This window comes from Gymnoscopelus microlampas, assembly GCF_963454915.1.
Source record: "Gymnoscopelus microlampas genome assembly, chromosome: 7".
NCBI classification, from domain to species: domain Eukaryota; kingdom Metazoa; phylum Chordata; class Actinopteri; order Myctophiformes; family Myctophidae; genus Gymnoscopelus; species Gymnoscopelus microlampas.
In genome coordinates, this window is record NC_139944.1 from 51744019 (window position 1) to 51760381 (window position 16363).

Below are 16363 nucleotides of genomic sequence, written 5' to 3' on the forward strand. Positions count from 1 at the left end.
GCGAGGCGTTGAGAGCTTGTAGATCTGCTATTTTCGGCTAAAGTTCTCCTCAGAAAAGGAATTGTAGGGTTCAAGTGGTTAATGTAAAAAAACTAAATCCTATCACACAAAGATTTGGCGGACCCCCTGTAGTAGCTCTGAGGACCCCCTAGGGGTCCCGGACCCCCTGTTGAAGACCCCTGGTTTAGACTGATGATAGGTTCTTGGTTTACCTATAGATCCTAGATTACTATTTCTATGCATTTGATGTAATTACCTCGTGTTTACCTTGCTTACTGTAAATTTACTTTGGATTAACCCATTCAATGGTGGGGGGGGGGTCGTCCAGAGCTCTTAATTGATCCCCTTGAACTTCATAGGGGTTGTGCACTGAGTTGATTGATTGGGGCCATAAAAGTGTCAAACTCGTTCTGTGCTGGTGATAGCTCTCTCTATTCAATGATCTTACCTAGTATGCCTTTAAAGCCTCACTATGTAACTTTTTGTTTAATGAATACATTGACATTTTGTCCAATCTGTGTATGGTAGAGTAGGTTATGTTAATACGATATAATTTATATAATTGGGGTGGTTGTATATTCTGTCTCCCTGCTCTTCTATTGAGACATTTAGATGGTGTCAAAAGGTCATGTCTCACCTAGACACAGGATCTGACACGAATTTTGACCTGATGGTCAAAAGTCAATTTATCCCCTGAGCAAGCGGGCAGCTAATAGAGATTAGCTCAATGGTCTATATCAGGGGTCTTCAACAGAGGGTCCGGGACCCCTAGGGGGTCCTCAGAGTTACTACAGGGGGTCCGCCAAAACTTTGTGTGATATGATTTTTTACCTTAACCACTTGAATCCTAACATCCCTCTTCTGAGGAGAACTTAAGAAAAAATAGCAGATCTACAAGCTCGTAGATCTGCTATTTTTGGCAAAGAGGTATAGGTGTAGAGGGAAAAAAGAGCAGACCAAGTAAACAGAAAAAGTCTAATCTGAAACACAATTGTATACAATATAGAGGGGGTCCCTGCTTCATCTTTCTCTCAGCTAGGGGGTCCTTGGCCTGAAAACGTTGAAGACCCCTAAATGTCTAAATGTCAGCACTTGCGCCTGAAACCGGGTTCAAATGTGGGGTAGAAGAGGAAAGTGCAATAACTCTTTGTACTCTGCACTATGAACTTTCTTTGACTGATATTCTTTTCCAGTGTGTATTGTTTATTGAGTGTTTTTATTATGTTTTTATAGCTTTATTGTGTTGCAGCTTCCGAGCGTAAGTCTAAGTGACAATAAAGTGAATCTGAAGTTACTATAGTGCAGCTTTAAGTCTGTCTGTGAGTTTTATAAACACTTAACCAATACAAAATATTAAAAGGACTTGTGACTAGATATTAACTAAATTGGATCTATTGGGAACACAGGATCTTTGTTTCTCCATGTCCTGAAAAGTCATGGTTTTGAACATACAAGGTTTCCACCCCGACAACAAAGTACGGAATACACGTGCGCACGCATGCAATCAAAGTAGGTTAAAGAAACAAAGATAAAGCTATAGACCCACAGTCCATACTACTGCCCCATACATACTGTATATGGTGCTATATATATACATACATGACACCACACCCTGGCCCTTACATACATGCCTGCATGCCGCACGTTTTCAGTGTAACATTTCAGCAACTGACAGGATTAGTAACATTAATCCATGAACCCTTGAACCTAGTGCTTATTGCAACCAGAGTGTGCGCAACACGAACACACACACGCACACACACACGCACGCACACACACACACACACACACACACACACACAACGACACACGACGGACACACTGTGTTCTTCCAGCAAGGCCCAGGCCAGGGTTCATCATGGTTTGCGTGTTTATGCGTGTTCACGGGATTGCATCACATGCCAGTGAGGTGTATGGTTCATTCGGTTGCGTGTGTTCGATCTTGTGGCCGACATGCAGGACTGGTTGGAAAGTAGGCTAACTAAGTAACATTTACTCAAGTGCTGAGCTTAACCCATTAAGACCTGAGGCCAATTCTACAAAATGTCTTCTAAATCCAGTTACAGTTTTTTTGTTTTTTACAAAACAGTTTTCTGAAACACTTATGTGGCTATAATATCAGTGGTTCTCGAACTTTTTCATGTCAAGGACCCCCAAAATTATATGTATTTGGCCGCGGACCTCCATCTCAAAATATTTAGTTTCAGGGACCACCCAGAAGCAAAGATATGAGTTACAAATGTTTGCTTAAATATATATATATATTCAAAGTAGGGATGCACCGATATGGAAATTCTTGGCCGATACCGGCCAAGACTTTCTTCTGGATTTTGGGGGATAAACAATTACCTCAAGAACAGATGTAGAATTATTGTAATATCACTTGTATGCCGATCACCCATTTGGCTGACCAAATGAAACACTTTTAAACCCTTTTATCACTTAAATGATCTGCGTATAGCTACTGCAATGTGGCTTCGTAGGGCATCTCAGAGACAAATATTGTTCTTCTTACTCCACTACAATTATTTGAAAACTTTAGAATGTGAATACAAAACACACTTTAACCACTTAAGCCCCATGTTGTACTTCTGGTGTTCAAAAATAGCCGATCTACAAGCTCACAGTACTGTTAGGTTAAAGGCGTGCTTATGGATCAGGGAATTAATGTAGCTTGTCCTTAAATACAGGACAAAAGCCTGCCAGATACATTTGACAATTACAGTAAAGCATTTTAAATTCAATTCAGTAGATGTTTCTGAGTGAGGTAGTAAACCCCACTAATCTGATTCCTGGTAAAACAGCTCTTTAAACAAAGAGCTATTTGTACATTTTAATCTCACCATATGTCAGAAGTGACCGTATGCAGGCCTACAGTATAAAAAGGCTGGTGGGCACGTGAATCTTTGTGACAGACAACAGGGATTTGTCACTTTTAACCACTTTAACCCTAAATACGTCCTTGCACATCAAAAAGCGAAAATAGCTGATCTAACAGGTTGTCGATCACTTGTAGATTGAACTAAGTTTGTTTGCCAAATGTTTGCCAATTTTCGACGAATGTTCATCTGACCACTTCATATTTTTTAAATACAAAATACGTATTTGGTATCTCAGACCACCAGTATTGTATTGTGATCCAGTTTTTGACCCAGTATTTTTAATTTGTATCAACATTTTGATCACTCATTTTGTGAGAGAAATAAGCAACCAGGTCTAGGAAAACAAGCCCAGAAGAAGCGACTATTATAGGCCACATGAACACTTAAAAACCTATATACTGTACATCGGCTATTTGAAAATAGCCGATCTTCAAGCTCACAAACTTGTAGATCTACTATTTTGTTTTTAATCCTAAAATAAATATTTTAAAGATATAATAAAATAAAGATTTTTTGAACAACACAAATCTGGTACGGGGGGGGGGCTCCCTGTGTAAAGTTAGGCAAAACCCCATCCGCTTGAATAGAGCCTAATTGCTTCTGACACCAGCAGGGGTGAAACGGCGGTGAAACAGTGAGAGTACAGGCCATTCATATGAACTGTCACTTCCTATATAGCCTCAATTTACAAGCGTGATGCTAGCCCCTTGATTTTGGCCCGTCTCTGCCGGTAAGCGGTGTCATGTGTACCTGTTGCTGTCATGTTGACACAGCTCACAGAGGAGGAGGCGGATCAACGCCACTCTGCAGATCTTAATATAGAGCAGGGTTTCTGTGCTCAGCCACGCGGGACACATACACATTAATGACGTGCAGAATGATTGAATTATTCATATCCATCCTCCCTTTTTTTCCCCTTCTCATCAGCGCGAGTGTGTGTGTGTGTGTGTGTGTGTGTGTGTGTGTGTGTGTGTGTGTGTGTGTGCGTGTGTGTGTGTGTTTCCTGCATGCATGCGTGCAAGATACTGTCAGCATCTTGGCTGCCTCATGTTGCATCCCCTGTTACAATCGAATATACAATAAATTCTCCTCTCCTCTGCTAGGTCAGGGGGGTTCCTCTGCTCTCCTTCCCTCTCTTCTCTTCTCTCCTCCCCTCCCCTCTCCTCTGCTTTCCTCTCCTCCCCTCCCCTCTCTTCTCTTCATTTTCCTCTCCTCTCCTCTTCCTGTCAGAAGCAGATGGATACGTGTCTTTCAGACGGTGTGACATAATGGTGGAAAAACAGCTCCAGAAAAAGACTCAACCAGCAGCAGCTGCTGTGGAAAAGACAGAGGGATGCAAAAGAAAAATAGGACAACAGGGGCAATAAGGCAAATGCGGGGCTATTTTCTCGCCCCTTCCCGTTTGTATGCGAGAGCTGGCGAGAACTTCTGGGAACTGAGATTAATGCGGGGCTGACTTGAGGGGCGGGGGGTTTCACAGGACTATATTTGTAACATACAAACGTTTAAACATTTATGCTGTGGTTCTCAAACCTTTTTATGCGAAGGACCCCCAAATTGATATATATTTGGCCACGGACCCCCATCTGACAAGGTCGAAATGATAAAAAAAAAATCACTGTCAAGAAAATAGCACATGTACAAGCTACATCTGCTATTTCTATAATAGCCAAGGAACCCACTTTGAGAGAGAACCAATGATTTATGCAACACACAGACAGAGACACCAAGTCAAACTTTTTATACTACCATTTGTTTTTGTCTTGAAGAGAGACAAACTATTTTCTAGTTCCATCTTGACATTAAGACAGGTCAATTTTGGATGTGTAGCTATTCACCCTGACACACACACACACACACACACACACACACACACACACACACACACACACACACACACACACACACACACACACACACACACACACACACACACACACACACACACACACACACACACACACACACACACACACCACTAGACGGACTACTGTGGCCTCTAAACACCCTCCTCCTCCATCTTCTTCCAGCTAACACGATCATCCTGCCGTTTATTAGATTCAGAGAGCGAGTTCAATGGAGCTTTTATTCCCCGTGAAAAAGACATGCGGAGGTTGGCCTGTAAACAGGATTAGCTGTAATCGCCATGGAACCGACTTCAGCACGTAGCTAGACTAGCTTCTGCAGGAGCGCCTAGCTGTAATCAGACCCTTCAACCTATACAACCTACATACACACACACTGTCTGACTGGAGCACTAAATCAATCAATTCCGACATTACAGAAGCATGGATTGAGTTTCCTGCTTTTATCTCTTTACCGAAGCACAAACAAGACAGACACAGCCTGTGACTGAATCCTCTTTATGCTTCACTACTGTATGTTTACCTTTATGTTTACGCCTTAATGCAGGCAGGAGTATATTCACACTCACACATACATGTTCATGTACTCACACACAAGACCACGCATGCACACACTCGCACGCCACACACGCACAAATAATGAAAAATGTTATAGTTTCGTATAGAACTTCCCTCATTGAGACTAATGCATTGAGGCTAGTGCAGTGAGTTCACTAGGTCAGTGTTGTTAATGGGTCAAGAGTCAAATGGCATAAGCGTGTGTGTTGTGCTGTAAATAAACCCTATGTGTGCGGTTGTATGGGATATCATTAATTAAACACACACACGCACGCGCACGCACACACACACACACACACACACACACACACACACACACACACACACACACACACACACACACACACACACACACACACACACACACACACACACACACACACACACACACACACACACACACACACACACACACACACACACACACACACACACACACACACACACAAACAAATGCTTGAATGCACATACTCGCTCACAAGACATGGGAGGAACGGGCTGGCTCAGTGCTTTTTTGTATGATGGGGTCTAGGGTCCCCTAGGCCGCGTCCTTGAGGAAGTTCCAGGGGGTCCCCAGTCAAAGGAGGAGGAGTTTAATTCCACTTATACCTCAATTAAATTGTAATTGTTGAAATACAAGCCATGTATGTAATGTAACTAATTTACTTCTAACAATATTTTTTTCTAATTTCACATGCACAATGGCGATATTTACCCAACTTGTCATATCAGAGTCAAAGTCATAGAAGGACAAAATCATTTGAAAGGGGGGTCCATGGCCCTATGAAAATCAATTTAGGGGTCCATGACATAGTAAAGTTTTAAAGCCACCGCAGGGCTAACTGTCGCTGTTTTGCATTCACAACTTTGTGTTCAACCCATTAAGACCGGGAATGCTTCTGTGTCATTTTAGATTTCTTTGGCTATTCAAAAATAGCAGATCTACAAGCTCATAGCGCGGCACCGAGTGCCGCACTACGAGCTTGTAGATCTGCTATTCTTGAAAAATCATGAAAATTTGTGCAAATCTTTGAATACATATATTTTAAAAGCGAACATTTTTGTCACTCAACTCAAATATTTGCTTCTGGGGGTCCCTGGAGCAAAAATATTTTGAGATGGGGGTCCGCGGCCAAATACATATAATTTTGGATGGTCCTTGACATGGAAAGGTTTGAGAACCACTGACAGCAACATAGGTTTAAAAAAAAAAAACTGTTAGGATTTAGAAGACATTTTCCTTCTAAATCCACTAAAGCCACCTCACCACCTCAGGACCACAGAAAGCTTCACTGATCTGGACCGAGGTGAACTGCACTGAGCCGTCAGTAACCTGAGCTCAGCACAGTGTGGAAACCAAGCCCGGTCAGAGCCATTGTCAGGCCGATGAAATGGAGCAACCAAAGGGGTCAAGGATGTCATCAGACTCATGGATGATAGCTGTCTCCTAACCTCCCTAAAAAGAAATCCCCTACCACCACCAGAGGTTGTCCTGCATGTCGTCTCCCCCGTGAAACCTGACACCACCCAGAAATATCCTGCTTTTTTACCCGGCAACAGAAGGTCCTCCTGACAACAAGAGTCCGGAGTAGTTAGTGGAGGTGCCTTCCTTCCCAAGACAATAGCAGCAACTATCTCTATCTCCACCCAGATACAGATTGCATGCTGAGATCCCCACTTATTTATCCAGCTCTCGGTTTGCTTAGTGACAGGCACACGTTGGGTCAACTCAATCTGGCAGCGTGAAGCCATTTGTGGCATTATTGCTGTAATAAAAGCTACCTCCATTTTTATTAGCCCAGCTCACTGCATCAGCACAAATCTGTGTGTGTGTGTGTGTGTGTGTGTGCGCGTGCGTGCGCGTGCGCGTGCGCGCGTGTGTGTGTGTGTGTGTGTGTGTGCGCGTGTGCGTGTGCGTGTGTGTGCACGCGTGCGCACGCGCGCGTGTGTGTGTGTGTGTGTGTGTGTGTGTGTGTGTCTGTGTGTTTTTGTTTGACTATCCATCTCTCCAAAGATAGTCGATCGTGCGTGAGTGTGTGTGTGTGTGTGTGTGTGTGTGTGTGTGTGTGCGTGTGAAGGTTATAGCGGACGGGAAAGAGAAATGGAGCGTGGGTGTGGTGTAATAAATGCAGACACAGCAGAATTTTTATTCCAGTGTTCTGTTGCACACAGCCACAGCGGTTGGGCTGTACGGCAGTACGTTTAAGGCTACCAGTGGTTGATGGTGTACATATAAGGACAACACAGTCGCACTGACTGTCCCCTGCCTGCACTCTGTCTCTGTGGGAACTCGAGCATACTACAGCGTCACAACAAAAGCATAAAAAAATAGCAGATCTGCACGCTCGAAACGCGGAGCAAAGCGTCATGTTTTGAGCTTGTCGATTATTTTTTAATTTGAACGCTGAAAAATAACAATTTACAACTTAGGCATTTAGCAGACTCTCTTAATCCAGAGCGATTTACAGTAAGCAAGGACAACACAAGCTAATAAATCAAATGCATAGAAACAGTAATCTAGCATCATAGTTAAACCAAGAACATATAATTTTGTCTAACAGTAGAATATCCCAAAAAATCGATAATCTGTACATTGAAACTATACACATTATAGGATGCCAGGTTAACAATGACCTGGCATGGCTACATAACATGCCATCTAGATTACATTTGGCCTTTGCATAAAGAATAAAGAAAGTGGGGAAGAGAGGAATATAGCTAAGATTAACCACTTCAGCCCTACAGTATATACATTTCGGCCATTTGAAAATAGCAGATCTACAAGCTCACAACGCGTCGCGATGCGACGCGTTGTGAGCTTGTAGATCTGCTATTTTCAAAATGTCATACTATGCCAGGTTAACAATGACCTGGCTCTGTCTACATAACATGCCATCTAAACTACATTAGGCCTTTGCATAAGCCGTTTTCCACCCAAAAGAGACGATATGCATGTAAGTATTACCACACGTACTGTATCTGTACATGGCAAGACACACTAGTACACACGCTAGTTACTCTGACTCTCTCTCTTCCTATCAAACACTGCAGTCTCGCTTAGAATAAAGAAGGTGGGGAGGAGAGGGATATAGCTACAGCGCATGAAGAAAGGGCGAGAGAGAGAGAGAGAGAGGTAAAGTGGTAGCAGATGTTAAGTTATTTATGAGCATTCCGGAGAGGAAAAAAAGTATGAAGCTATCGCACATTTTCATGCATTCAGTCTCTCCTTATTTGTGCCTTTCTCTATATACGTACGTTACGACCTTCTTGGCGATAAGCCAAGTAAGACGATGAGCAATGCATGGCTGCATCGTGTTTCTAGTAAAGCATTGGTTCTGATGGCTGGACAGATGCCAAAAATATAAAATCCCATGATATTAAAACAAATAAACAAGGCAAGGTTCAGATTTAGCACTCTGTGTGTATTACTGTTTGCATTATACTGTATATCGCTGAAGAACACACTGGATGCAAATCCAGCCCAACGGCACTTTTAGGATGGGAGGGCAACCAACACATGAACTGTGAAGTGATTTGATGCTGAACTCTTGTGACCATGTGACCATCTCTGTGTTTTTGTTCGTTACAGTATCTTCGACAGGCTGGGTGGTCGAAGGCCATATATTGTCACTGTCGGGCAGAAACCTCCTATCTCCATATTCTAACTTTTTGTGTTTTCCCGTAAATTAAAGGGATTGTCACGGTGCGAGGCAGAGAGGTGTAGGACCCAAGCACAGACAGTGAAGCGGAGGCAGGCTAGTTCAGATGTACAGGGTTTTAATAGCGGCTAAAGAATACAAGAACACAGTAGGTCACAGACTGAACACTGTAACAACAGTAATGAACGAACTCCTACCGGACACAGAGGGCCATATAAATAGACAGGGACTAACTAGGCACAGGTGAGAACCAAGGACAATTAACACATGATTGGGTGGAACAGAACAAGACACAGGTGAACTACAATTGCAAGGACATACTGGTGAGACACGACAGGAAGCAACAACTAAGGCAGACACTACGACAACACTACAAAATAAAGGTACAAGGAGAACAGGGAACAATACAACAGAAAGAGTGGCCTAAAGGGTCCAATACCATATAAGGTCAGTCAAGGCCTAAATAATAAAGTCACAGTCAACGGACCGTGACAGGGATAGTTCACACAAAAAAAAGCTTTTTTTCCTATCAGTTAGTCACCCCATGGAGACTTGAATTCATGGATATTTTTATTTTTTTGGCGCATTCCTAAGCCAATAATTTGATGACCAATAATTTGATTAAGTAATATTTTATTAGTTTGGGATTACCTGGGTTCATAAATAACAGTACATCACCGTTGTTTATAATGATTTATATTCTTATAGTCTCACACGAAAGTTATTTCTTTAAACATTCTTTGGGGTTATCCAAAAGCAATCACCGGTTAGCTATTACATTTCTTCCATTAAAACACTGTAATCAAGTTTAGATACAACCTGGTAGTTACCATATAGTCATAATTATGAGCTAAAGAACACTTATGTATGCACAACTATAATTACGTATACATCACATCTACTGTATGTTCATAAGCGGCTAACTGACCAACTACTAATGAAAACTTGTAACTTGCAACTTGTTGTTGCTATGCAAATCCACCACCTTGAGGCTATAAAGGAGGTCGAGACAGAGAGAGAGAAAGAGACAGAAACATAACACTTGATGCACAACATACCAGAGGCGTGAAGTAACTACAGTATGTACATTTACTCAAGTACTGTACTTAAGTACAATTTTGAGGTATTTTTTACTTTACTTAAGTATTCCCAATTTTACAACTCTACTCCACTACATCTTAGAGACAAATATTGTACTTTTACTTCACTATTATTTGAAAACTTTAGTTACTAGTTACTTTGTAGATTTTGATTATTATTACAAAACATACATTAACCACTTCAGCCCTACACCTATATACATTTCGGCCATTTGAAAATAGCCGATCTACAAGCTCACAATGCGTCGCAATGATCGCGTGTGTATCTGCTATTTTCAAAAGATTTTCATTTATTTGAAAACTTGGGAAACGGAAACATTCTGCATAATTAGTACTTTCTACTTTTGGTACTAAGTGCATTTTGATACCAATACTTTTGTTCTTTAGTAAAACTTTAGTCAATTTTGAATTCCAGACTTTTACTTGTAACAGAGTATTTCTACATTGCAGTATTGATACTTTTACTTAAGTAAAATATCTGAGTACTTTTTCCACCACTGACATAAACAGACACTTGATGCTCAACATACACATCCAGAGAGACAGATAGAGGAGTGTCATCCTCCTCGCAGACAGACAGACAGACAGACAGACAGACAGACAGGAGGGGGGTGAGTAATCCTCTATTCCAGGCCCAACGCCCGGTGACCCGACTAGACCGTGTGTAAACACACGACAGAGACACCACAATAAGGGCATTTCAGATTTAAGCCTGATTTAACACGTTGTTGTTTTACATATGCTTGTAGATCGGCTATTTTCGGGTGTGATTAAGTAATATGATGCAGTCAGATATATTTAAGCTTCTAGCATGGCCTGAATTCTAACAAACACAGAAACAGGGAAAGCTCAGAATTTTCAAGGGCAGACGGCATAATAATGCTGTCTGTCTGTCTGTCTGCCTGTCTGTCTGTCTGTCTGCCTGCCTGTCTGTCTGTCAGTCCTTACTCTCTTGAAAAACATCATAATGCTGTGCCGAGTTGCTCCATCCAGCAGTGTGTATGTGGTGTGTGTGTGTGTGTGTGTGTGTGTGTGTGTGTGTGTGTGTGTGTGTGTGTGTGTGTGTGTGTGTGTGTGTGTGTGTGTGTGTGTGTGTGTATGTGTGTGTGTGTGTGTGTGCGCGCGCGCATGTGTGTGTGCGTGTGCGTGTGCGTGTGCGTGTGTGTGTTTGTGTGCGTGTGTGTGTGTGTGTGTGGTATGTGGATGGGTGGGTCGGTTGGGTGGGCAAACGTTCCTGAAGCCCCACCCCTCAAAACGATCTGCATCTGTTCTGCCTGTGTCGACATGTGTTCAGCTGTGCCTTTGTGTGCGTGTGTGTGCGTGAGAGTGTGTGTGTGTGTGTGTGTGTGTGTGTGTGTGTGTGTGTGTGTGTGTGTGTGTGTGTGTGTGTGTGTGTGTGAGCTCAGCTGTGAATGTGTCATTGTGTGTAGGAGTAAGAAGAAATAGTGGGTTGCACTGTTTTTGTCCATGTGGGAGCATGTGTTGTTTGACTGTGTGTGTGGTTGTGTGTGGTTGTGTGTGTGTGTGTGTGTGTGTGTGTGTGTGTGTGTGTGTGTGTGTGTGTGTGTGTGTGTGTGTGTGTGTGTGTGTGTGTGTGTGTGTGTGTGTGTTGTGGCATCCTGGTTCAGACCCCATCAGCTGTCCCACTGGACTGCCTCCAGACTACATACATAGCTCTGATGGGCCTGGCATGAGGACCTGTGTCTGTGGACTCTGTGACCCAAAGGCTGTGCGCGTGTGTGTGTGTGTGTGTATCCGTGCGTGTGCATTCAAGCTCTCTGTGTTCATTTAACCCTGAGAGTGAAACTGTGTAACTTTTAGCCAAATGTTTATATGTATGAATACAAATATTGTTGTAATAATATACATTATTTCCCTATATCAGCCACTATATTATTGTGCTGGTGTGTTTCCCTGCACAAAGACACGCCCCTCTGGCTGTATTTTGTTTTGATTGTTGAGCCGAGTTGATTGATTGGGCCATAAAAGAGTCAAACTCGTTCCGTGCTCATTAGTGCTCTCTACGGTCAATTAACGCATCAAAGAGGGGCACCTGTATGATGTCTCTCAGAGGAGGGGAGGGAGTGTGTTTAACGACACACCTTCCCTGTTTGTACACACACACACACAGACCAGAAATCTTGCATAGTCAAGCTATAACCCTGACTGATACACCAGACGCACACATGCGCATATACGCACACACGTACTTTTAGATCCAATCCTATTTTAAAGCCTGCGTATGCGGGGCCCGTGTGTCCGCGCAACCGGTGTAGCCGGTATAATTCATATCAATTGGTTCTTTCCAAATGCGCTGTACGTGCACAGCAAATTCCACGCATACGCAGAAAAGTCTGGTGTAGATCGACCGTAAGAGTGTGACATTTTTACACATGTCCATTTCTTTTACGCTCTTCGAGTTAAACAAACACTGAGGATTTTACTGTGCGTGTGTGTGCGTGTGTGCGTGTGCGTGTGCGTGTGCGTGTGTGCGTGAGTGCGTGCGTGCGTGTGTGTGTGTGTACAGTGCACGACACTGTTGTAACAGGCAAAGTATGAACCACCATGCTCAGTCTGGTGGAACTGTAGGAGTGAGTGTGAGAGAGAGAGAGAGAGAGAGAGAGAGAGAGAAAGAGAGGGGCGCGTGGAGAAGGACCTGCGTCAGAGAGAACTGAGTCATTGTTCTACTCGGAGCTCCACCAGAAGACATGTTCTGCTTTGTGTATCACGACTACAGTACACACACACACACACACGCACGCACGCGCGCGCGCGCTCGGCCGTCCGTGTGGGGATGTGTCAGCGGTCACACAGCCCATCAGTTACATGGTGTAACCTCTGTCCTCTGCCAGTGTGTTGTTGTTGTGCCCAGGCTGCAGAAAATGCCAAGCCTGTTAAAGCGTAGGAAGATTAAAGAAGAAGTGAACAGAACTTGGCTCACCTTGCCGCCGCCACCGCCGTGGAACTGATCGCTGTGAGACATCAGTCAGGCTGATTGCACCGCTGTGCTGCCCGAGTGCATAATGGTTTAAAATGAGATGTCCTTGGTCTACCCAACACACTCAGCTCAGGTCATTGCACACACACAGCAGGGCAATAAGTTCTCAAACATACTGTATTTCACTGCTAAGTTTGGAGCTCCAGCTGTAATGAGATGTAAACCATTTCACCTAGGGATGCACCGATAAGGAAATTCTTGACCAATACCGATACTGATAACAATAACAATAACAATTTAGCCGATACTGATACTGATATTTGTTTATTCAGTTTTTGGTGTTATTTTGTGCCAGGGACACACATCTTCATTATAATAAATAACTGTTCAGAAACACAACATAATTGCCTTGACAACATAACATAACATTAACGGGTGTCAACGAGCATCAGCTGGACAGTGACACACACACCTCAGCTGTGCTGAACTGAGAGTGACTGGAGTTAGGGAACGTTCATAAAATGCGCACCGGGAGTGCACTCACGTATTAGTTTGTATAGGCCAGTGCGCTCAGTGCTATATATATACTGTATATCCGAATGCACCCTTAGTTAAAAAAAAGCCCTTGAATATGACATGATGATGTTTACTGTGATTATGGTAAGCTTACATTTCATATCACAAACACCATAGAGTAAAAACTGCTGTAACTTTAACCCAGCAAAAAAATTAAATAAAAAAACAAACAAAATATATCTATATTATAATATTTTTGGCCGATACCGATATTGACCGATAACGGCAAATTTCGGCCAATACCGATATGTGGCCGATATATCGGTGCATCCCTATGAAACCCACCATTAGTGATGTGTCGTTCATGTTCATGAAGAAGACTGACGAAGACCAATGTCTGACAGTATACCGATTTCGCATGCTGGACGAGACCTAGCCTGTGTGTTGAGTGTCAGAGCGGAAAACAGTACTGGTATTTGGCAGAAGTATACCTACTGCCCAAAGGGAAGTTACGTCAAGTAATTAAACAGATCTGTTTACATTCTCCGTGCATGAAACCCATGTTGTGATTGGTTGGAAAAGACAGTTTCCGAGGGAAATACATGTAACTCCCGAGTCCCGGGAATCGAAACTCGGGTCCCCCATATGTAGAAAGTCAACATCTTAACCACGAGACTAAAGGGGAATTCCCTCCTTGATATTAGGCCTGCCGCTTTTGGTCATCAGGCAGAGGCTCTGAGTAACACTACCACTACATAAAGTACATAACAGAACAACAGACACGCTCTGCATCAGGTCGTTGCCAGGAGGCTTTTTTTCCCACAGAGGTAAGAACAGCCTGGGAACGAGGCTATACCGATTCCGGTGTGTCAAACAAACCACACCCACCTTTATCCAGATCTCACACCTGTAAAATGTGTAGTCACTGCATAATATGCCACGGTTGTGACGCTGTCGCGTTGACTAAATCTGCCCACAGACATGATCATAAAAACAACACACAGACTCACAAGAGCTGGATTTCGACTGCAGCTTTAGCACCACACCATACCACACCACACCACACCACACTACACTACACCACACCAAAATATCTACAGTTTCCATTACACAAAAGTACCCGCTCTCAAATCCACAGGTATGAGAGGCAGACTCCGGTCATTGACACTCCTTTGTAATGTAAACATAGGTCATTGCTTCTTGCCTCACAATGTAATGTAGATGAGTGTGCCAAATGCAAAGCACCTGTGCATTTGCGGGAGTCAGCTATCAGTAAGAACCAAATGGACCCTTATAACTATGATTATAATACACTATAAAGTATTATAATGTATTACAACGATGATAATTATAATACAATATAATAGATTGCAACATTGATTATAATACAATATAATCTAGTATCATGTATTACAACTATATCCTGGTCTAAATAAAAAAGAATAGGTGGTATGGTGTGGTGTGGTGCCATGCCGGTGGAAATCCGGCTTGTGAAAGCAATACCAGGACAAATGAGGGCAAACTCATTGTCGAGAGACAAGACAAGAAAAAACAGACACTGAAGTGTGTGTGTGTGTGTGTGTGTGTGTGTGTGTGTGTGTGTGTGCGTGCGTGCGTGCGTGCGTGCGTGCGTGCGAGAGAGAGAGAGAGAAAGAGAGACAGACAGACAGACAGACAGACAGACAGACAGATAAACAGATATATAGAGAGACATGAGAGATTGCTCCTCTGTGAGCCAAGACCTCTCTTAACCCACATGACGAGTGCCGATGAGAAATCTCTCACCTCCCCCACCACACCCACACACACACACACACACACACACACACACACACATGAAATCCCTGTTGAAGCTCCATATGGCTTCACAGGATTAAACTCTAAACCTTTCTCACAGAGGACAGAGGAGAGGAGAGGAGAGGATAGCCTGTTAGTCCGTGTGTGAGGTTTGATGATAGGGAATATAAGTCAGTGTGCCAAGGTCAGCTTAGTTATGGGGTTCATAAGTTGACTGGTTTTCTAGGTGACTAGGTTTAAAATGACGACTGAGTCACTGATAATAATTGATCTAATCCTGGAGGCGGGCCACAAGGGAGAGCAAAAAGATAGATTAAAAGCAGATGTAAAGACAATATTTACTTTAAAGCTCGGATAAGTGGAAGTGGGTGTGTAGATTCCGGTTCATTGACAATAGCTTAATTTTCTCCTTTATCCTACCAGCTTAGCTCATTGTCTTCTTGTCCCGTCTTTTCGTGTGGTATAGCTCACAGGACCATTATGTAAGCAAGACAAACCTTTTCTAAAGAACAAAGTGTGCGTCAAGTTTTAGCTGACATGTTCTCTCTTCATTGCACAATCACATCTTTATCATTCTCTCTGTGTGCCAGGTGGGTTGAGAAGAAAGAATACCTGAAAGTAAATGAAACTCGCTCCTGCCAAACGACGACGCCACCCAACCGGTTTAGTAGTGTGTCTGTAAATTCCTCCCCTCCGGGCATCGGCCTGGCAGTGTGTTCCATGAGTCACCCACCGCCAGTATCACATGTTTGTCAGTCTACTGTCATCATCATCATCACCGTCCACGCCGTCTCCTGCACCCACTCTCGTCTCCAAACAGTCATATTTCTGGTTTGTGAACAGACAGCCATTAGACACAGGCAGCTTAGGAGAAGACAGCGTAACATGGTTGAGAGCAGTGTTGATTTCGTCGACGAAAAATGTCTGTCTAGTACGTTTTTTCACTGACGAAAACTGAATAAAAAGGAAATAAAAACTAAGTTATGATGACTAAAACTATATATTGACAATTTCGTCAACAAATAAAAACTAGACTAAAATGTTTGGT